The 23,506-nt window shown below is 35.8% G+C and overlaps 1 long non-coding RNA gene across 1 annotated transcript in view; it reads right to left on the bottom strand.

The window, feature by feature from the left end:
• Nucleotides 1–1,549: 1,549 nt before the first annotated feature.
• The window catches only part of LOC131421002 (uncharacterized), a 42,707-nt gene continuing 20,750 nt past the window's right edge, over nt 1,550–23,506 (bottom strand). Inside the window, exons 3-4 of the long non-coding RNA XR_009223730.1 lie at nt 14,160–14,226; nt 1,550–2,982 (exon numbers count right to left, since the gene is read on the bottom strand). This is a non-coding gene — a long non-coding RNA (uncharacterized LOC131421002). The remainder of the gene's footprint in view (nt 2,983–14,159; nt 14,227–23,506) is intronic.

The raw sequence follows: 23,506 nt of genomic DNA, 5'->3' as shown, positions 1-23,506 counted from the left end.
GGTCTTTTCAGTTTACAAGCAGCCAGACCACAGGGAATGCTAGTCAGACCAAACGGAGAGGACTGATCAAGTTTAGGAGATCCTGGATTTTGAGTAGATACAGTGACTAGATTTGACCTTACGATTTCTTTCTTGGGGATGGAATTAGTGTGTGCTATATGTGGGCAAAAGACTCAAATATTTAACTTTTCCAAGGCATTTGATTCAGAGCTGAGCAAATGGAACTCGCAGTCATTTCCTGATTTCCATCCTTCATTCCATTAATTCTATCATCCACTGTCTATTGCATTCCTACTTGGACATTGGGAAGATAGAAATGAAGATGACAAGATCCTCCTCTCCAGCATCTCCCATTCTAGGAAGATAGTCTTGTGTGCTCATATTTGCATACAGTGCATCTGCCATGGAGAACAAGCATACACTTTGATGGACTAAGAGGTGAGTTCTTAAGGGCGAGGTAATCTTCCCAAAAAGGAGAAACATGAGTGTGGATTTAAAGGATGCATAAAGACTATGAAAGTGAAAGGCCCTTGGTCCATTTAATCAGATTACTCAGGAAGCTCCATATACATGTTTATCATGGTAATCCACTCATTCATTACTCATTCATTTATTCATCTAACAAACCTAAACTCTCCTTCAATTACAGAGAAGCTTTTGTGTGCTAGGTACCATGTTAGGCACTGTATTAGTTTTCTATTACTGCTGCAACAAATTGTCACAAACTTAGTGGCTTAACACAACCAAATTTATTAACTTACAGTTTTCTAGGTCAGAAATGTGACACAGTCTTACTGGAGTAAAATCAAGGTGATGGCTGGTCTATATTCCTTTCTGGAATCTTTATAGGAGAAAATCCATTTCCTTGCATCTTCGAGTTTCTGGAGGTCACCCACATTCTTATGTTGTCTTCTTCCTCCATCTACACAGCCTGCAATGGCAGGTCAAGTCCTTCTCATGTCACATCACTCTGACTACTTCTTCTGCCTCCCTTTTCCACTTTTAAGAATGCTTGCAATTACCATAGGCCCATCTGGATATTCAAAATAATCTCCCCATCTCAAGGTCCTAATTTAATCACATCTGTACAGTCTCATGTAAGGTAGCATATTCACAAAATCTGGGGATTAAGACATGGACATCTTTGGGGGCATTATTCTGCCTTGCACAGGCACAAATCTGCACTGTTCACCTTTATTCCTGAGATCTACCATAGGGCCTGACTGTGGCTCTCTCCCCAAATTCCAGTTAGCTGCTTCACCACAAAGCCAGCAAATAGTCTAAATACTGCACTGTCTCTCATCCATTCTTTGAACAAGAAGTTGTTTTGAGAAGTTAATCTTTTTTATAATTCTCATTTTAAAGATGAGGCAACTGATATTCTGGGAGTTTAATTAACACGCCCAAAGTCACAGGTGATAGGAGCAGAATATTGCTAAAATTCAAAGCTCATGACTGCAGGTCCATTCATTTCCCAGAGCAAGATTCTGTCAGATCTCATATATAAATTGAGTTCATTTTAAGTTAAAAAAAAAAAAAAAGTCCATTATTTAATGAGACTAATTTTGGGAAACTTGTATAAAAACCTAATCACTTTCTTTCTTATTTTACTAATAGAGCACCTTCAAACATTCAGTGCAAATATTGCATTGACCAAGAAACCCTGCTATTCAACTCAATGACAGCTGACTATTACTCACTTCCAAATGACTGATGCTTGGTGATGCGTCTGTTCACCCCAGGAAATCTCTCCCACGCATGTCTCTAAATCTTCTCTATTCTAAATATATCGTCTTTGGATGAGTTTATTATCATTTTGCTATATTTTCCAAGCAGCATTCACATTGCTAAATGGAAGGAGTTATTCTGCCACTTTTAAAGTTTCCCTCCCTCATTGTTAATTATTTGGATACTTGTGGAGTGTCAGAACACAAATCAGTTTCTTTAGGACTATTAGTCACGGTAGCAACCGAATAAGATTGATTTCTTGAACTGGTTCCAGAGTACCTAATCTTATAGAGCACCTTCCGAATAAAACAGGATCCATATAATCCCAACTATAGACTTAGAGATGCTGTTCTTCAGGAGATGGCATGGTGTGGTTCAATGGACAAGGATGCTGGATGATTCACACAGCTAATACATAGTAGAGCCCAGATTTGAATCCAAAGGTCATGGTCTTTCAATTATCCCATGCTGCTTTCTAACTCATCACGAACTTTGTCAAATATTAGGAAGAAAACTCGCTGTTGTTTTAAACCACTGCAAAATGTATCTAAACCTTACTTGTTCAACTTTACAATGGCAAAACTTGGAAAAAACAAACAGTTCAGCCCAATCCAACAAAGTTAAAGCTGTGACATATGGGATGGATATTTCAGAAAGATGCAAACATTTTCATCCACGTTAAAGAAACTCTGGAAAAAGACATATGTTCAGAGCATCGTGGTCATAAGTGCTTAATGCTAAAGGCAGTCAGGCAACACAGATGCAAGAAGCTTTAAAAGCTTTCGGAGTCTAAGGTTGTAACCTTCGGTATGATGGTGAGATTGTCAGTCCACTGCAACCCAGCACCTCCCCTCAAGTGTCTGTCTTGCCCTTCCTTTCCCACTAAGTGCCTACTCTGAGCTCTTCAGGCCATTACATACAGCTTTTTAGGAAACATCACTCCAGACAGATATTTAACCCCAGGCTCTAAGGGGACTATGCTGCGCGTTGCTAGGTCTGTTGATTAATTTTACATGTACGTGCATGCTAATGTAGTCTGACACCCAGGCCCTCACAGCCAGTCAGCCATGTTAAGTAAACAAAGTGGTTCAGGAAAATCTGCACTGCAAGTTGTCTGTGCACGAGATGCGTTTCCATCCCAGTCTTGAAGGAGAAATGGTTCTTGTTCCTCAGCAGTCATCAGAGGCCACCTGGTCAATGTTATCCCAAATCTTCCTTGATTCACTTGTGATATGCCACCCCATTTTTAACAACCTGTATAAAATATGAAGTATTTTAAAAATGTTGACATTGAAGCTCAATGATAGCAAGACAGTAGAGAAGATTTTAGCACTTTGATGACGCTTGGTGACCATCATTACTCAAACAGAAATTAAACTGCATAGTCTATGTCTGTGGGTCTCATACTATGTTTCGTGAAACTTACTAATTTACAAACATTAAATGTGACATGGTAGTAACAAAAAAATATGATTTTGAGAAAAATTGATGAATAATATATCATTTGTAAACATCAATATTATAGATTTTCCTTCTGGTATTTGTAGATAAATTATCTCAGATTAACTCTCCCATTGGGAGCAACAAGAAAAGCTGGGGGAAAATTGTTTTGTCCCAAATTAATCTGAAGCATTGGAGAAAAAATCAAGGCAGCCAGAATTTAAGGGATTGGAGATGAAGAGATGGGACACTTAGATGTAAGCCCAACAATCAGCAGAGCTTTCCCTTTGAGGCATTTGCTAACTCACAAGTGGGGGTCTGGATGCTGAGAAACTGAGCTGGGAGCTTCCATCAATTGTAGGGCAAAGGGGGACAGAGATTAGGATTCAAGGCTCCACATGAAGGAGGAATCCTGGTAAATGCCACCACTTCAGTTGAGACCCATGAAGTCCCATACTTAAAAATGAGAGGGAAACCAGCCCCCACATGACTGACCCCCTCCATCAAATCAGATTGAATTCAAATCTAGCTGCTTTTCAGAAGCAAAAGTAAACAGCAACATTACAGAGCCTAACAAAATGCCTTGAACTCTGTAGGTAATTAAGAAAAATTAGTTAAATTTTGTTCTTATCAAGAGCATTTAAATATTTTCCAATAATAATAAACTGAATGGAAATAATTATCTTTCTTTTTGGAGCCCCTGACACATGTCCAGGTTCTATGATCTTGGCTTTATGTATACTATCTTTAATTCTTACACCATATCTGCAAGTTAAGAATTATGTCTGATTACAAAACTGAGGTTCACAGATGTTCAGAGACTTACAAAATCTACACAGCTACTCTATGACTGAGTTAAGATTGAAACTCTGGACTGCTTGCTTTCAACAAACACTTTCTGTGGGTCAGGTGGGTGTAGATTTTTGTGGAATACGTAAAGAAGGGGTTATTTTAGGAAAAAAAGCAGAGAGAACTGTTAGGAACTGTGGTTGTATTTATGAAGACAATTATCTTTTGTGAAAAGTAATCGTCTTAAATGTTTTTTCCTTGGAATTTGGAAGAAATTCTAAAAAACATAGGAATGTCTCTTAAAATACTCATCAAAAAGAAAAATAGTAATGAAATAATTAATTCAAAGAATATTTACTAAATGTTTCTTACTCACCAGGCACTCTTCTATATTTTAGAAATACAGCAATAAACAAAATCGACAAAGTCCACAGCCTGATGTAGATTAGATGCTATTGGAGTGGACAGTTAATAAATAAACACATAAAAATAGAATTTAGGGAGTCCTCAGTACTGAATTGATATTTATAGTCTAGTTGCAGGCATGGGATAAAAGCCTGTTGGGATAAAGTGCAAAAAAGAGAAGAAAGCTATTACAGGCACAGTGTATAGGCCAGAAAAACCATGGAATTCAGAAGGTGCCCGGCAGTTAGTGTGTTAGAAGAAGTAACGCTGCACCCCATCCCTCCATTTGAAGTCCTATCCTCTTTTGGAAGAGGGACATAACAGTGGGATACAATGGCTTCTCTGTCATGGATTTGTAAAAAGATCTGTGATTCTAGACAATGGATTGAATGTGGATGATATCAAAACAATGAGAACTGTTCATTATATGTTTCTTAGGCAACATGTATGATTATAAGGTATTTGAAAGTTAATGTGATCAAAATAAACTTTATATTAGAATGACTGAGGAAGAGAGAAAAAATAAGAATATAAATGAAATAAAGAAGTGTCCAAACAGCAGATAGGCACCAGCACCAACATTCTTCCATTCTATATAATGTTTTTGTGAAACAACCAAAATTATAATGTTTCACCAGGTTGGGTCAGCATCTGTGCCAAAAGGAACAAAGGAACAAAGTCCTAACTGAAGTATAACTGCCTCATTAAATTGACATCTATCTGCAACCATGCCTCTTAGATCACAAATCATGTTAAAGGATAAAAAACAGGATGCATATGTGATTTAAATTTAACACAGCATTATTTGCAGTCTTGAAAATTTCCATAGTGAGCTTGGTGCTAGAACCAGCCATCTGAGGTTGCTTATGAAAGAGGTTTATTTATCCCAAACTGTATTTTCTCTAAACTGAGCCCTGCTTTGCTGACCAACAAAATTTTCTGAAAGGCCCCAATTGCCACCTGAATCCCAGTTCTGTAAATTCAACAGATATTTCTTCCAATTTCCAGGCTGGAATTTCATAGTGATGACAACCTCATTTTATCATGAATTTGAGTACAAATCACTCAAAATAATTGAATAGTTCAGCACAAAAGAAGAAGCCATTTCACTGAAGAGAGTGTAGCAACAAAGTATGAGAATATTGCAGCTATAAAACCATTTTTTTCCATTTTCTAATACCTCCTACACCCACTTCCCTTAGCATATAATCAGTGTTACCATCTGAAACATTTCCCCACACAGTGCTCAGGAATTCAAATCTTCTGGAAGTTGTCATAGCAAAAAGATGAGTACAATTTGGTTGGAAGACATTAAGTGTGGTTCCTACTGAGCATTGATGGATGAAATAAAATGATTTTAATTTAGATCAATTCTCAAGTAGTATAAATTAATAGTTGATTTACCAAGAGAAAATTTGAATCAGAAATAATCTAAAGTTACTCAAGAAATATTTAACAGGTGCTACGATACCTGCATCAAAAATATCAAAACTTCAAATATAAAGCATCAATTATGTGGTTTTCTGTTTATGATAATGATAAAACTGGACTTCGGGAATTTTTTTAGTAGTCAACAGTATTGATCCATAGCTTGAAACAGTAGTTCCAGAGCAGTGGTGGTTTTACCAATTTAGTTTGATATAAAATGCCTATTTCTCTAGCATGCTGAGACAATGGTTGTTTTGTATAATTGATGTTTTTCAAGAAAGACAAATAATATCCTTACTGCTTTTAATTTCTGTTGGAATTTGTTTTTTCAAATATATTTCACAGATTTCCAGCTGCATAAACTGAGGATCTTAAACCAAAATGTGATCTTCACTTGATATTTTTTCCAAGACAATGATTAGGAAAAACAATTTCTAAAGTTTTTTCACGGTTTTTTGGTCCCTACACTAAATGGCCACACACACACACATGAACATACATTCAGTAATTTTAAATAAATATTTTTAAAATGTTATTTCCCAGTATCAAGTTATCCACTGTTACTTTCCACTAGTCTCAAGGAATCAGATGCTAAATCACCTTCTTCCTGCTTAAAACATATAGCTTCAAGGTGTCATGAGAATTATTTCTATTCAACTTAGCTAAGATATTATGTGAGAACTGTTGGGGGCAAGTTTCTTTAATAATTATGCATTGCTCTAGTTAATGTTAGGGGCAGTTTACATTAGTGAACATAGCTGACAAAGTTAGAATTTTGTTACCAAAATTTAATAACTTTGAATTAAAAATTTGATATGTTATATCCAAAGGTATTAAAAAATCCATATGTAAAAAATCCATTTTTATTTCATAGCCGCTTTTAAAAGGAATTAATCAAATATCAGTATTATGGACTGAATTGTATTTCCCCCAAATTCATACGTGGAAGCCCTAACCCCAATGTGATAACATTTAGAGACAGGGCCTTTAAGGAGGGTATTAAGGATAAATGAGGTCATAAACTTGGAACCCTAATCTGACAGAACTGACGTCCTTATAAGAAGAAGAAGAGACCCCAGATCTCTCTCTTTCTCTCCTAGCACACAGAGAAGAAAAGCCATATAAAGACACAGTGAGAAGGTGGGAAGAAAGGTCTCACCAGAAACCAACCCTGCTGGCACTTTGGTCTTGGACTTCCAGCCTCCAAAACCATGAGAAAAATGAATTTTTGTTGTTTAAGCCACCCAGTCTGTGGCAGTTTGTTATGGCAATCTGAGCTGACTAATACAATCAACAATGAACTCTTTCTCCCAGCTGCTGATTACCTTCTCTGTGATATCAGCAAATCAATGAGTTACAAATTAGGAGCAAGTCAATAGTGCCATATGAAATGGTCACGGAACCCTTGGACAGGAGAATATAAAAGCTGCTCTGGATTCTTTCCCTGTAAAATATTCCCCGTTATGGGATATTGAAACGTGTCTTTGTATCAAAAGGTTTGAGATTCTACGGTATAATGAAACCCACTCAATGATTTCAGTTTATTTTTCTAAATGTGCTTTTCTATTTTGAACCACAGTTCTAGTCTGTGGTTGCAAAGAAAAATGTGGGCGGTATCTTGGGAAGAAGTCCTGATTGTTGCCAAAAGCAAGGGCCTCCATTGCTTCAGAGCTTAACAGCAACAGCTTGGAGTGGAGTTCTGAACCTCTGCTGGGAATTCTCTCAGTCCCGTCCGCGTGAAAGACATATTGTCCCTGTATGGACTGCTGCCATGCTCCATGGCAGGACTGAGAAAGACTTCATCAAATGAAGGAAGCAAAAGCAAAGTGTTTGTCTAAGGTCTCTCTCCATTTGTTTTTTTTCTTTCCACTTGCATGCAGGAAAGAATTAGAGCACGGCAATCATGATTACCTAAAGAATGCAAGACACTGCACCAAGATGAAGACAAAGAAGTGCACAAAAAGTAGCCCATGCACTCACTGCAGAGTTACAAAACAAATATTCTGCCAATTTTAAGACCGTAAATAGGTATTAGGTATCTTCTGGTCTAACCATTTTTAGGGACAAGCAAACTGAAAAATTAAAATCCTAAATGACTTATTGAAGTTGCCATGCTCTCCTTGAGTAGGGTCAGGGTCAAAAGTGAGCCTCAGATTGCCAGTCAGACTCTTCTAGTGGAAGAATTTTAGACCTTTGAATTCTGAGACAAGTCAGAAGGCTTGTTTGCATATCCTCAGGAACAAGCCAGAAGCTCCTGTAGCTCTCCCCATTAGTCACCTGGGTCTACCTTCTGCCTTATCTTCTCCATCCTGCCCTCCATTCCCAGTGCTTGCTGCTGCCCTCATCTTCATCTTGGGACCTATTTCAGATTTCTTCAGCTCCCTGACTACAATTTCTGAATCAGCTGTTATTTGTCAGGACTTTTTTCACGGTGAATACAAAACCCAGTAACAATTGGTTACTTGATTATAAAGTAAAGCCGTGCATCACAGACCCATGAACAGGGGTGTTGCTGGGTTTCAGGAAGAGCTGTCAGTAAGAATTGAGAAGTGAATCTGGCTCTCTTTGCGTCTCTCATCTGTGTTTCTGTACACTTCGTTTATTTGTAGATCAGAAAAGGCAAAATTGGTCAGATATAATGTTTTTTTAATTTTAAGGGGAAAAGACTCATTTGAGCAATCTTAATAAAAGTTTTATTAGAAACATACATGTGACAGAGAGACTGAACTACAATGGATATTTGTCTAGATTTCTAGGGAGTAATGTCATGTATTGAAAGCTGCAGTATAGCAAATATGTCTGAGTAAGTTGAAGATGGGATTATAAGAGGCTGAGAATAAACAAAAAGCACTTTTAGCAGTGTAGACATGAGGCAAAGATGGTTATCATAGGGTAGTAGCTATGAAAAGCTGGGTAAGTGGTGAATTAAACAAGTCCCCTCCCTTAGGGGGAAGGCTGGCCTGGTCACCCGTCTCATAGCGGGTAGGTGATGGGGATAGACAAGACTGTGTGTGTGAATCACAATCTTTAAAACAATAATCATCAAGATAATTAAATATTATACATTTTAACCTAGGAATTTTCTTCTAAGAAATGTATCCTAAGGAAAGACCCAGACAATATCCAACCTAAGGAAACAGCCAGATAAGAATGTACAGATTTTTATAGCCATATTTATCAAAAGCATGGTAGTTTACATTAATGGTTTGTTGCTAAGTAAGCCCTCATGGGGGTTGGTGGAGGAGACTTTACCAGAGCATTATCCTGCCTGGGGGAGGGATGCAAGGATGTTTCTCCCACTCCAGACCTCTCTAGCCTTCTTGTCTAACCTATGGGAGTCAAGAAAAAATCTAAGAAAACTTTATTAAGTTCACAGTCCACCCCTTCCACCAAGAGTATCAACTATCTTTACTTCTAATTAGCATATAGTGTGCCCTCTTTGGTTTATGGCTTCTTTTCTCAATGTTAGGTTTGTGAGATTTATTCTATTCATGTTGTGCATATTCATATTATCATTCTGTGCCATGGTTCATCTTTCATTCTCATTGCTGAATAGTATTCTATTGTGTGAGTTAAAAAAAAAAAAAACATCATTCTACTCTCAATGGGCATGTGGGTAGATTCCAGTTTGAGGTTATTAAGAATCATTCTGTTATGGACATTCTAGTTCATCCTTTTTCATAAACATATGCCACATTTCTGTTGCATATATACCAAGAACTGGAATTGAAGGATCACAGAGTATGGAATTAGATTCAGTAGAAACTGCTAAATAGCTTTCCAAAGTGATTCACTCCCACTGGCAATTATGAGAGTTGCAATTTTCTTCATGTCCTTGCCAAGACTGGGTGTTTACAGTCTTTCTCGTTTTAGTTATCTGGTCGTTGGATCTGGAATCATATTTTTTGACAATTGAAACTGAGCACCTTTCATATGTTTAATGGCCATTTGGCTAACCTCCTTTGTGAAGCATACATCCAAGACATGTGCTCATTGATTTTTTTCCATTGTGATGTCTGTCTCTTTCTTTATGATATGGGAGCCTTGTTTTTAAGTATATACATCCTGTATATGAGCTCACTGTATGTATAGAGAGATAGATATAAATATTTAAATGCACATATAGCAAATATCTTCTTCTACCCTAGGGCTTGATTTTCCCTCTTTTAATGGTAACTTTTGATGAACAGATTTTTTAATTTTGAGCATTCTTAATTAATTTTTAATTTAAGGTAAAAGTTATCCATTTTGACTTTTGTGATTAGTGTTTCCTGTGTTCTTGTCAAGAAATTTTCTTGCCTATTCCAAGGTCACAAAGGTATATTCTAAATTTTCCTCTAAAAGTTTTATTATTTTATTTTTTATGTTTGGACAAACAAGTCATTTAGAATTGATTTTGTGTATGGTATAAGATAAATGTTCAGAATCATTTTTTTAGAATGGATATTAATTGACTCAGCACCATATATGGTATAATTCATAAAAATTTAGTACAAAATATTATACTAAAATGTACACTTTGTTGTATTCAGGGGATGAAGTATGTGAGGCTCTGTTTCTACTCTCTCTCGTTCTCTCTCCAGTTGTTTCTATTAGTCAGTTCATCTATCCTTAATTCCAATAATGCCTTAATGCCAATAACACACTGTTTTAATAAACTTAGTTTTATAATAGTGCATGGGAAAAATTCACTGTTTTCCCTTACCTGCTCACACAGAACACTTCTGTGACCAGATGTGTGGGTTTCTTCCCGCACTAACCAATTCTCCAACATCAACTGTGTGTCCTACAGTTCAATTCAATTCTGACACTAGCGAGAGTTAGTGCAGACCCCACAGGTTAAGGGCTGAGTCCCAGAAGACTGCCCTCTACTTCAGACACCAATTGCAAGTAGTGTGTCCCAGGTGACCCACAACTTCTGTCGTACTTGGCTACAAATGGTAGGTTCCCACAAGCCCCTCCTCAAGTCCAACGATTTGCTAGAGCAGCTCACAGAATCCAGGAAAACAGTTCACTTCTTACTGCTTATTTATCACAAAGGATATTTTGAAGGGTACCAATGAACAGTCAGATGAAGTAGTACATAGGGTTAGATCTGGAAGTGTCCTGAGCACAGGGGCTTCTGTGCTGTGGAGTTGGAGTGCACCACCCTCCTTGCGTGTGGTTGTGTTCAAGAACCTGGAATCTCCCCAAACGCTGTACTTTTGGGATTTTTATGGAGGCTTCATCAGTTAAGCAAGATCAATTATTAATTCACTTTCCAGTCCCTCTCTCCTCTCTAGAGAATGGAGGGTGGGGCCGAAAGTACCACCTTCTAATCATGCTAGATCTTTCTGGCGACCAGCCACCATCTAGGAGCCTGCCAAGAGTTACCTCGTTAGAACAAAAGATGATTCTATCACTAAGGAAATTCCAAGGGATTTAAGAGCTGTATGTAAGAAACCAGAGTCAAAAACCAGGGGCAGATTTATGTATGTAGGTATATATATATAGAGAGAGAGAGAAATATTTTTATATAATATAAATTTTATAAATAATACAAATTACAATATATATTATATATACATTTTATATGACATGTAAATATATATTTATATATTATAATTATTATTTCATAAATAGCTTTCAAGATCTGTTAGTATAGATCTTTCAACTTTGTTCTTCTTCAAGTTTGCCCTAACTATTCTTGGCTCTTTGTATTTTTAAAACTTAAAATTCAACTTGTCAATTTCTATAAAATTTCCTGCTAGAATTCTTTATTAAGATTGCATTTAATTTATAGTTTAATTTAGAGAAAATTAACATCCTCACAAATATTGTGGCTTGGATCCATGAATATGGTACATCTCTCCATTTATTGATGCTCTTCAATTCCTCTCAACAATATTTTATAGTTTTTTGTTTAAGAGTCTTTCAGAATTTGTGTTAAATTTGTTAGCAGGAATTGAATATTTTTTATGGTAACTTATTAATTTCATTTTCTAACTATTTGGTGCTGGTATGTAGAATTGTATTTCATTTTTTATATTGATCTGTATGCAGTGAACTTGCTAATTCATTCATTAATTCTAAAAGTTTATAGACTGCTTTGGGTTATCTATCTGAATAATCATATTATCTGTAAATATTGATAGTTACAATTTTATCCATATCATGATTCTGTTTATTTTCCTTGGCTTATGAAACACAGTAAGAAGTGATGATAATGGTCATTCACTTACTTTTTCCAGCTTCTGGGGAAAAGATGTCAATATTTCACCATTGTGTACAATGTTTGCTATAAGTTTTTTGGAACTATACTTTTTCATGTTGTTTCAGATTTCAGAAAATTTCTTCTATTTCTAATTTTCTAAGTGTTTTTTTAAATCATAAATAGGTGTTAAATATTGTCAAAAATACATTTTTTGCCTTTTGCACATCTATTAAAATTATCTAATTATGTTTCCTCTCTTTTTTACTAATGTGGTGAATTTTATTAATTACCTCAATGTATTAGTTTTAGTATATAGCCACATTTTTGCATTCAAGTTCCTGAGAAAAAAATGGCCAACAATATAACTTTTTTTTCTTGAATGATGCTTGTCAAATATTTGGAATCAAAATTATGCTAGCCTTATAAAAAAATTAGGACTCACTCCCTATTTTTTTCTATTCTTGGAATAAGTTTGGGTAAGATTTGCATTATTGGAAAAATTCCCTGGACAGGAGATGTAGTCCTGAATTTTCGTGATGGAAGATCTCAAATTATGGATTCAATTTTTAAACAAGTGCTAAAGTAGTCAGATTTTATATTTATTTTTCTCTCACCTGTTTATTACTCAATGAAGTTTTCTGTTTCACCCAAATGATAAAATTTAGTATTTTAAAATTGGTCATGCTATAGTTCTATGATGTTATATTGAAATTATTTGTATCTCTTTCTCATCCTTAATGCTAATTAGTATCATTTTAATTTTTTTCTTGAATATTCTTCCTAGTGCTTTTTCAAATGGTATTTTCAAAGAACAAACTTTTAGTTTTGTTTATATTCTCTATTATTTATATATATATTATATTTCATTTATTTCTTCTCTTATCTTTCATATTTATTTTCTTGTACATCCTTTGGATTTGATTTGACTTTCAAATTTTGTGACGAATGCTTAGATTAATTTTTAGTCTTTACTTTTTTTCTAATGTATAAAATTAAGCCTATAAATTTCTCTCAAAACGTTGCTTTAGCTGTATTCCACATTTTTAAACATTTTATAACTTCATTAACTTTCCATTTAAAATAGTCTCCAATTTGCCTTTTGAGTTCCTCTTTGACCCTGGAATAGTAAGAAATATGTTGTCTAATATTTTGTAGTTTGGAGTTTGAGATTTTTCTGGTTATCTTCTTTTTTTAATAAAACATTTTTTAAAATAAAATTAATTCTAGCTTAATTTTGTGGTTAGAGAACATACTCTGAATAATTTCATTCTTTTGAAATTTGTTGAGTCTATCTCTATGGCTCCAAATCCTTTCTACAGAGGGCAGTTCAGATATTTTTTATCTGGGGACTAAAAACTGCCATTTCGTATTAGAAGGGAGGAGAAAGGGTAATAGAAGGGTGAAATCCTAACTGGCCCACTTATTCCTGATAGAGTTCTTTAATTAATTACACTCATAATTGCCCTGTATCCCACCTGTCCTTCGTGCAATTAGCTCAGATTTCATTGCCTCCAGGGCTCCCTCAGTAAAGATTGTTCTTACCTCTTGTGTCTTGAATTGTGAATCTCTCTATTAATATCAACCCATCTGCTTGAAATTTTCCAGATTTCCTCAAATATTCTGGTCCACTGATTTCTTGTTTTCCTGTAGTCAGGCTTCTATTTGTTTTATAAATTCCTATAACCCCAAAGGCAGTATGGGAAGAAGAGGCAATAAAACTGAATGCTGTCTGCCATCTTGAATAAGCTTGTGGATCATTTTTAGCAATATTTTCTGTGATCCACATTTAACATCACTTTTGAAAACAGAGTTATATAAACCAGCATTAAGTAAAGTATTAAAATTGGGCATTCTGGTAAGAAAAATTTTTATAATTGAAAAAGCTATTCAGGTATGATTGTTCTGTATACGTTATTAAAACCAAACAGTTGTTAGCTCAATTCAGTCAACCTGCAATTCAATAGGGGGAAAATTAATTTTTCTGTAGAAATGAATTGTTCAATTACTTGTCAATACCAAAATGACTTTCAGTACCACACAGCCAGCCCAAGAGAACTAGGTCATCTAGCAGGCCATCCAAGAATCAAACCACCATCAAAGGGATAGTTTATGGTCAAGAAATTGGGGTCGTAGGTAGAGCAGAGAGAAAGCGAGAGACTCACAAGAGACAACATACCTTGGTATGATTTTTTGTGCCAAAAACTTCATCAATTTTCCTTTCATCTGCTGATTTTCTCTGGTCCCTTCAAGTGAGAGAAAAGCTAACTTGACAAAAGCTGACATTCTTCCTCTGAATAGTTTCTCAATTGTTATGGCACTTTCCCATCTCAAGTTTGAAAAGAGAGGAAAATTCCTCCGGGAGAGAAGTGGGTAGTTCAGTGCATTACCTTGAAAAGAGATTACAATAAATACTCTCCAGGACTGGATGGTGAAGATTTAGGTCAGAAATCGGAAAGTTGTATACTATTGTCATAAGATTCTCTTTGAAATATTTGTCTCCATTATAACTGGGTCCATTTCTACTTGAGACAATCAGCTGTACGTGAAATATACGAATCTGCTCAAACTCAGCTATTTAGACCCTTCTCTTAAATCTCCCATGTAAGCATTTCAATCTCTTTATTGCTGAGAAATTTATTTTTTCTTTTTAATATACAATCCAATTGATGCTCATGTCAGGTAAGGAAAATTCTAGACTATCTCCTTCATAATGCAGCCCTCTTGCATGCTTTACATGAGCTATTGTTACAATCCTCTGTCAATAGAGGTACAAAATATATGAATTTCCATAATCACGATCTGTGACTAACCACGTGTAAGTCAGGAGTATTCATTCCTAACTGTCTCAGCTGTAAGAGCTTGGGCACAATCACTGTTTAACTCTCAAGTTCAAGGGCAGGATCTTCTCTCTGCTATCCTTCTAGGTGCTCAGGGGTCCATTTGATTTTGCAATTTCTCAAGCATGAACTCCAGAGAAACATCACTTACAGTAGCTAGCTCACAGAGCAAATTCTCATGGCATTGGCCTGTTGTTGGCTAGGGACAGGCTGATGAGGGCTGTTAGTGAAGCTGGCACAACATTTTAACTACTGGGAACTTAAGCAATGAATAACTTGGAAGGATTTTTATTCAACAAAGTTCTTCAGCAATAAAACAATGCTTTCTGCATTTGATGTTTTTTCCTCCATTTCCAGGTTCTTTTACAAAGTGCCCTTTCTCTGAGACCATGTTTCCGTTAGAGGAATCCTGATATGCATGTGCCCCTTCCTTCTCTCGTAGTTTTCAGATTCTGTCTCTTTCCAGCTCATAGCCTTTCGTTTCCTGCCTCAAAAAGGTACTGTTCTCTTTCCTGTAATAATAACACTTGAAAACTAATCAGTAACCTGGATAATAATCCATTAAGACCAAATAAAGAACAACAGAAAAAATGTAAAAAAGGTTCTCCTCTCTCATAAACTGCAACGAAGGCTGAATAACTGTGTAGTTGATACTGGTAAAGAAGAGAGATATTTATTTGCTCCTGGGAAAATAGCTTTCCATCACAACTACTCATTCTAAAATCCTACCCAAGAAGGGACTGAATGAGCTACTTCTAATGTAGCTAAGAAAAGAGAATGGAAAGCTTATATGTATATATATATATATATTTTTTTTTTCTGCTGAGGAAGATTAGCCTCGAGCTAACGTCTGTTGCCAATCTTCTTCTTTTTCTTTTTTTTTTTGCTTGAGGAAGATTAGCCCTGAGCCAACATGTGGGCCAATCTTCCTCCACTTTATATGTAGGTCACTGCCACAGCAAGGCTGACAAGTGGTGTAGGTCTGCACCAGGGATCCAAACCCATGAACCCAGGCCACTGAAGCAGAGCGCATGGCACTCAACCACTACGCCATGGGGCTGGCCACTAGCTTATATTTTTATATCTAACAGAAATTGGCATTCATATTCTTCTACTACTAGATAGTAATATATATTGGAAATTTTGTTAAGAAAATATCAAAGGCTTACCCTCTAATTTCTGAGTCTACATTCTTGACTTCTATGGTTAAAACTTTATCAGTACATGATTTTTTTTCTCTTGAGTTACCTATAATGTCATAGAATTGATGTTTAACAAAGTCTTGTGAAAAGGCTTTAAAAGATTAAAGCCTTAAAAAATTAAAAGAAAATTTTAATTATAAAAACCCCTACTTTTTAACATTTTAGACTAGCCAAAGAGTTTGTCCTAAAAGCATTTATTATCTGTTCCAGAATTCATAGATAAGTACACATTATAACTTTATTGAATTCAGCATACTTTTTAAAATTGATAAGATGTAATTTTTCTATTTATACCCAAAATACAATCTGTGTATTAAAAAAAAAACTATAAAGACAACTGGAGAAATTTGTCTTTATTTGAAATGAGGCAAAAGGAAAAAAATAAGCAATTACAATTGGCTAATTGCTTTGCGATTTGGCTTTATTTCCTTGACGCTAATGGAGAATTTCTAACACCTACACAACTAATGAGTTGGGAAGTTATGAGCATTATCTGAATACAAATATTTAGTCAGAAAGAAAAAAAAGTTTATTTACTGCTTAGAGAATAGAGAAGACCGAACAGACACAAGATATGTCTATATTTCAGTCTGCTGGGTGGCAGAGTGCGTGCCCTAAGGATCAGGCAGTTTAAAGGGAAACATGGGTTTGCAAACACACATTTTCAATCTCACGTGTTTAACGTCGTGATAGACGTCATGTCAGAGCACATGGAATGACCATCTAAATAACAACAACAAATGACAATAACAATAATTATTAGTGCCAACTATGAAATGTTCATTATGTCCCAGTTTCCCTGCTAAGTGCTTCCTATGTAGCACTCCTTGAGTTTTTACTGAAGAATGTATGTATAATTGTCCTCATTCTAATCAAAAACAATAATAATGATCTGAGAGGTAAGTATCTTATTTCCACAGCTTGTAAGTGGAAGATCCAGGATTCACTATGATAACTATCTAAATCCAAAGCCCTGTTTTTAATCCCTCACTTTACATCCTCCTACTTGGCCACCAGGGAAGTTTTTCCAGAGGAGATCCAACCACAGCTGAGTCTATAAACAAATGTGAAATTAAGCAAGCATGGAAGTAGAGTGAGAAAACGAATTTAATCGAGAAGAATGTCATTGATATACCAGAAGAGAGGAGTACACTATATTTTTATAGAATCCAAAGCAATTTTTTGTCATATAATTATAAATTGCATAGAGCAAGAGGCAGACATGAGGTGGAAGAGTTAGGCTGGGGGCAAATCATTAGCGGTTCATATGCCCAACTAGGAATCTGAGGCTTCTTTAGGTCATAGAAAATGACTGAAGCTTAAGCAGGGAAATGGCAAGGTTGTATTTGCACGTTTGTCTGATCTGATGGAAGTCCCATCATACCAGGTGAAAGGGTATCCGGTAGAACCATTACTAAGGTATCTAACAGATAAAATGAAGCAAATTTGTGAGAAAAAAAGGCTTCACATCAAAAAAGGGAGAGATTCTATCAAAGTGACCCATGTGTTGCACACATGAGTTCTAAAGACAGGCAAGTGTTAGAAGTGGGACTTTAGAAATCCTCAGTGTAGGAAGTCACAGTTGTATCTGGCTCGGGTCTAAGCAGTGGTTGCCTTGTGTGGGATGGTACTATGATCTGGACTCTGCATCGGCTGGGGGTTGTCTCATTGACTCAGACCATGAGGTGAGGTCTGGGCACGTTGAGACTGACTCGCTTTTGGGCAGGTATACTTAGTTCCATTTGGCATGCTCACTCTGTGCATAGCTTTACAAAGCACTTTTTCTAAGTCATAACGACTCTCCCACTCACCTCAGAGCTTTGGTATCTTCTTTTTCCTTCCTACCCAACAGCCACCCTCCTATTCTCTATCATAGTCAACGCCCTTTCAAGCTTCATATCTTAGCTCAAGCACCACGTTCTCAGGGATGGCATCTTCACCACTTCCCCGACCAGATCAGAGCCCCCATATGCACTCCCATAGCCCCCTATGCTTTTCTTCCACAGCACTAATCACAAGTAATAACTATCTATTTAAGAGATTATTTGATTAATGTCTATCTCTTCCATTATTCTGTAGCTCAGTACATCCTCTGGAAACTAGTGTATGCTCAATACATATTTATTCAATGAAAGAATGACTTTTCCATTGGCGCCATCTCATTTGACATGTTGAACATGAGAAGTGTATCTTTAAGCTCTGACCTCATTGATCTCTCCCACGATTGTATCAAAAAAAAATACTTGAGGATTGACTTTAAGTGTTGCAGCAAACATCCTTGTGGGGATTTTCAGAGTTTGGTGATGCATTCACTCATTCATTCCACAAACAATAATTGAGCACAATGCCCTGTGCTAGGACTGGGGATACAAGGATAAAAAGGACTTGTATTTCCTTTCAAGGGCTCAGTAGTTTGCCCACCCTCCAATCTGAGCTTTCTATAATTGTTTCAACAAGCTAATCCTTCCATCAGAAAATAAGTTGCCAGTATTCCAGACCCTTGTGTCTTCTATGAAAATTGCCTGCAAAATGAGACATGGTCCTTTTGCTATTTTCATTAGAAAGCAAATTGCTTGTGATACCTTTGACAGGAATTAAATGGATGCATAGAGTCAGCTCTAACTTATTAGGGAATTGAATGTTTGAGAAAGAAATGGAGTCTGTCAGATTCAGAGTTTCATTGTTGTTTTTAGCAAAATGGTACCATGGCGCTCTTGAGTCACTGCATGAAGACACCTAGGTTGAGTGTGTAGTGATAGTTTTTACAAAAAATTTTACCCTGTAATGATCGTTCCTGTTGTGTTATTGTTTCAAATGGTTGCTAGAAAGTGTTTTCTTTGTGCTATTTCAAAGAAAACAAGAGGTTGGTATTTGAATACTTTTCTTCTTTCTTCAATTCGAAGTATTAGAAAAGAGTGATAGTTTGTGGTTTGTGTTGAAAATAAAATACTGCAGTTGAAAGTTCTTTTTTCAGTTTTCCCAATGTGTCATGTTGAGGCTAACCTTTTCAAAAAGAAAAGCTTTGAGGAACTTTGATTACAAAAACAGTGCCTGCTGAGCTGAAAGTATGAATTTGGAGGGAAGATGAGCAAGATGGCTTATATATCTTACTCAACAGCATTCGGTGAGTATGATGAATCATATTGAAGTACAGAATTTGTTTAAAATTATTGTAACATGGGATACCTGTATTTATGATTGTTTACATGGATTATATGTCTGGATTCATTTGTTTCTTTATGATTGGCCTTTTTCAAGACAGTATTTAAGTAAGCTTTTCCCAGTCTTCACCAGTCACCAGATAGTAGTCTTACCATACTGTACCTTTAATCTGTACGGAGATGAACCAACAGGGATGGAGTTCTTAATCTTCCAATGGAAAGACAACAAAGTCTGCTCATAGGAACTTCTTTTGCTCACATTTTGCTGCAGTCTTATTCCATCACCTGGTGTTCATGTTAGATCCAGTTGACTTGGTCCTGGGAAATAACTCAAAGATTCTGGCTCCCCAGTTTCCTTCACCCAAATGTGGGTAATTCTCATTATGGACTTGACCCTGATTTAGCCCCTGATCGTCTCCTGACTCCAGGATCTAGACTTTAGTATATGTTGTGGTTCTGTACCTGCCTTGGCAACTCCACTTGAATATGCAACCAAAATTAAATTCTGCTTCCCACTAAGTCAGGGATAAAAACATATTTAGATGGATGAAAAAATAATTTTTTTTAAAAAAAAGAACAACTCAATTATCTGAATGCTTAATCTGATCATTTCCAAAAATCTAAATATTTGAAATATGCTCACTTGATTGATTTAATTATATCCTTTCATTCAGATTTCTATTCTCATAGAAAGACAACTGAAGTTTCTGTGAGCCAAGCAGAACATATTTAAAGTAGAAAGAATCAAAAGGAAATACTAGAAATAAAAATCACTGTAACAGAAAAAGATGAATGTCTTTGATGGCTCATTAGTAGACTCTACATTATTGGCGAAAAATAAGTGAGATTGAAAATAGACCATTAGAAAATTTCCAAAATATATACAAAGTGAAAAAAGAATGAAAACATTAGAAGAGAATATTCAAGAATTGTGGTACAATTTCAAAAGGTGCACCATACATATTATTGGATGGAAAACAAAGAAGATGGAGAAAAGAAAAGAAAAGATTTGAAGTAATAATGGGCAAGAACTGTCCAAAATTAATGACAGATACTAAAATATAGATTCAGGAAAACCAGAGAATAACAAGCAGAATAAATATCAACAAACATAACTCCCAAGCATATCATATTCAAATTACAGAAAACCAATGACAAAAGGAACATCTTGAAAGCATCCAGATCAAAAAAAAAAAAAAAAGAAAATCTTACTTATGGAGAAAGAAGGACACAAATTAAAGCAAACTTCTCAGAGAAATCATGCAAGCAAGAAGAGAGCAAAGTTAAATATTTAAAGCATTGCAAAAAAACCCCACCAACCTAGAATTCTATATCCAGTAAAATTGTCATTGAAAATTAATGAAGAAATACAGACAAAGAAAAAGCTGAAGGATTTTATTGCCAGCAAACCTGTCCTGTGTCAAGTGTTAAAAGACTAGAGAGCTAGGTTTCTCTCTGTCACAGTGGAAAGTTACAGATAAACAAGGGAAGAAGGCAAAAAGATCCATGTGATAGTGAATTCAAATTGGAGATATGAGTATGAACTCATAGTTAACTTAATATTTATAAAGTTACATACAATAATATTTATAGATATATGTATATACACAGGTTAGTATACACACATATATTCCCCTACTCTGTCAGCTGAGAGGGCCTAGAAGCAATGACTCCCTAGTAGCAATGAACAACCTAGGGCCCAGATATTGGTTTCTAATACTATTTACCAATAAAAGGAATTTGTGCTCCTTAGAGAAATGACTAACTCTAGAACTGGAACATAAAATATACAAGATGAGACTTGACCATCTTGAAATGCCAGTAAGGAAGTACTCAGAAGAGAATGCAATAATATGAATATGTCAAAGGAGACAACTGAAAGAGTACAGTGGCCAAAAATGAAACAATTTGAGCAACAAAATAAACAAAGCATTATTGGGTTATAACCGAAAGTATTAAATAAATATCCATGAGTACATACTGATATAAATGAATTTTCAAAATAAGAGAGAATAGATAAATTTCCTATGCAGAAGAATTCTAGATAATTTATGAAGATACTCTACCCTCAAGGAGGTAGAGCATAACTCCCCACTCCTTAAGTGTGGGCTATGCATAATGACTTCTTTCTAAAGATTACAGTATAGAAAGTGGGGTGGAGATGGGAGTAGGGAGAGTAGCTTTACAGTGGAGAAATCTGACAAATACTACCTAATCCAGCTTCTCAAGGTTAACTTCATCAGTGGCAAGTTTGGTGATTGCATGATGTAATAAGAATGGAACTTTACCTCTGTGGCCTTCTTCCCCAAACCCATAAACCCAGTCTAAATCATGAAGAAATCACAGACAAATCCCAATTTAGTCTTTTGAACACATAGTGCTAGGACAACTGAATATCCACAGGCAAAAGAATCAAATTGGACCCCAACCTCACACCATATACACAAATGGACTAAATGGACCAATGGCCTAAATGTAAGTGCTAAAACCATGAAATTCTTAGAAAACCACATAGGTGTAAATCTTTGCGACCTTGGATTAGGCAAGTTTTTTCAGATATGACACCTATAGCACAAGCAACCAAAGAGAAAATAGATAAGTTGGACTTCATCAATGTTAGAAATTTTGTGATTCAAAGGACACTATCAAGAAAGTGAAAAGACAACTGGAATATAAGAAAATATTTGTAAAATGTGTATCTGATAATGGCCTAGTATCGAGAATATATTAAGAACTCTTACTACTCAAAAATAAAAAGACAAATAGCCCAATAATGGGCAAAGGGTTTGAAAAGCCATTTCTCAAAAGAAGATATGCAAATGGCAAATTAGGATATGAAAAGATACTCAGCATCATTAGCCATCTAGAAAAGGTAAATCAAAACCACAATAAGATATCACTTCACACCCACTAGGATGACCAAGTTAAAGAAGACAGACAATACCAAGCGTTGACAAGGATGTGGAGAAATTGGAACCCTCATACATTGCTGGTAGGAAGTTAAAATGAAGCAGCCACTGTAGTATACCATTTGGTAGTTCCCAGAAAAGTTAAGAGTAGAGTTACTATATGATCCGGCAATTCTACTGCTAGGGACATATCCAAGAGACTGAAGACATATGCTCACACAGAAACTTGTACTCAAATGTTCACAGCATTATTTGTAATAGGCAAAAAGATGAAACGACCCAAATGTCCATCAATTAATGAATGGAAAAACAAAATACAGTATATCCATACAATTGAAGATTATTGATTCATAAAAAGTAATGAAGTACTGATACATGCTACAACATAGATGGATCTTGAAGTCATTATACTAAATGAAAGAACCCAGACACAAAAAACCACATATTATATGATTCTATATATATGAATTGCCTAAAGTAGGCAAATCCACAGAGACACAAAGTACATTAGTGGTTCCTGGGGGCTTGAGGGAGGAGGAAACGGGTATGGGACTTCATTTTGGAGTGATGAAAATATTCTGGAATTAGATAAGGGTAATGGTTGCAAAACTTGATGTATATACTAAATCCACTAAATTGTACTACTTTAAAGTGTAAATTTTATAGTATGTCAATTATATCTCAATTTTTAAAAATCCCATTTGAGAGCCATTCTGACCTGTATGCCTCACCAGTACTCAACCAGTACGCCTCAAAACTGTCAAGGTCGTCAAAAATAAGAAAAGACTGAGAAACTGGTATACACAGCCAAGAGGAGACTAAAGAGACATGGAGGCTAAATGTAATGTAATATATCCTGGATGACAGCCAAGAACACAAAAAGACAGATAAAAACTACAGAAATCTGATTAAAGTATGGACCTCATTTAATAATAATGTATCAATATTGATTCATTGATTGTGACAAATATAACACAGTCACATAAGCCATTAGTAATAGGGGAAACTGGATGCAGGAACTCTGTGCTGTGTTCTCACTTTTTCTGTAAATCTAAAACTGTCTTAAAATTAAAAATTTATTAAAAGAAACTCAATTATGAAGTACCAGTATTATTCTCCATTATAAAGATAAGTGAATAGATGCAACAAAAGCTTAAATAACTTGCCTAAAGTCATAGCTAGTAAGTGCCAAAGCTGGTATTTGAACCCCATCAGTCAGTCTTTAGAGTCTGTGCTTTTGATCATTGTGCAGAATGTTTTCTAATCTCCCCTCCACCCTCTTCAACCTTTTTCATGTCCCTGAAAGCTAACTTGTATGGTCCTGCTTCAAGACGCATTTGAAAAACATGGGGTACTAGTAGGGTGTTGGAGGGAGCTAAGAGAAGGGAGCAGGCGGTTATTCCCCCATGTCTCT

Source organism: Diceros bicornis, chromosome 24 (genome assembly GCF_020826845.1).
Source record: "Diceros bicornis minor isolate mBicDic1 chromosome 24, mDicBic1.mat.cur, whole genome shotgun sequence".
Classification (NCBI taxonomy): Eukaryota; Metazoa; Chordata; class Mammalia; order Perissodactyla; family Rhinocerotidae; genus Diceros; species Diceros bicornis.
The sequence above is the reverse complement of the archived record's forward strand: the minus strand, read 5'-3'. Positions and strand labels throughout refer to the sequence as shown.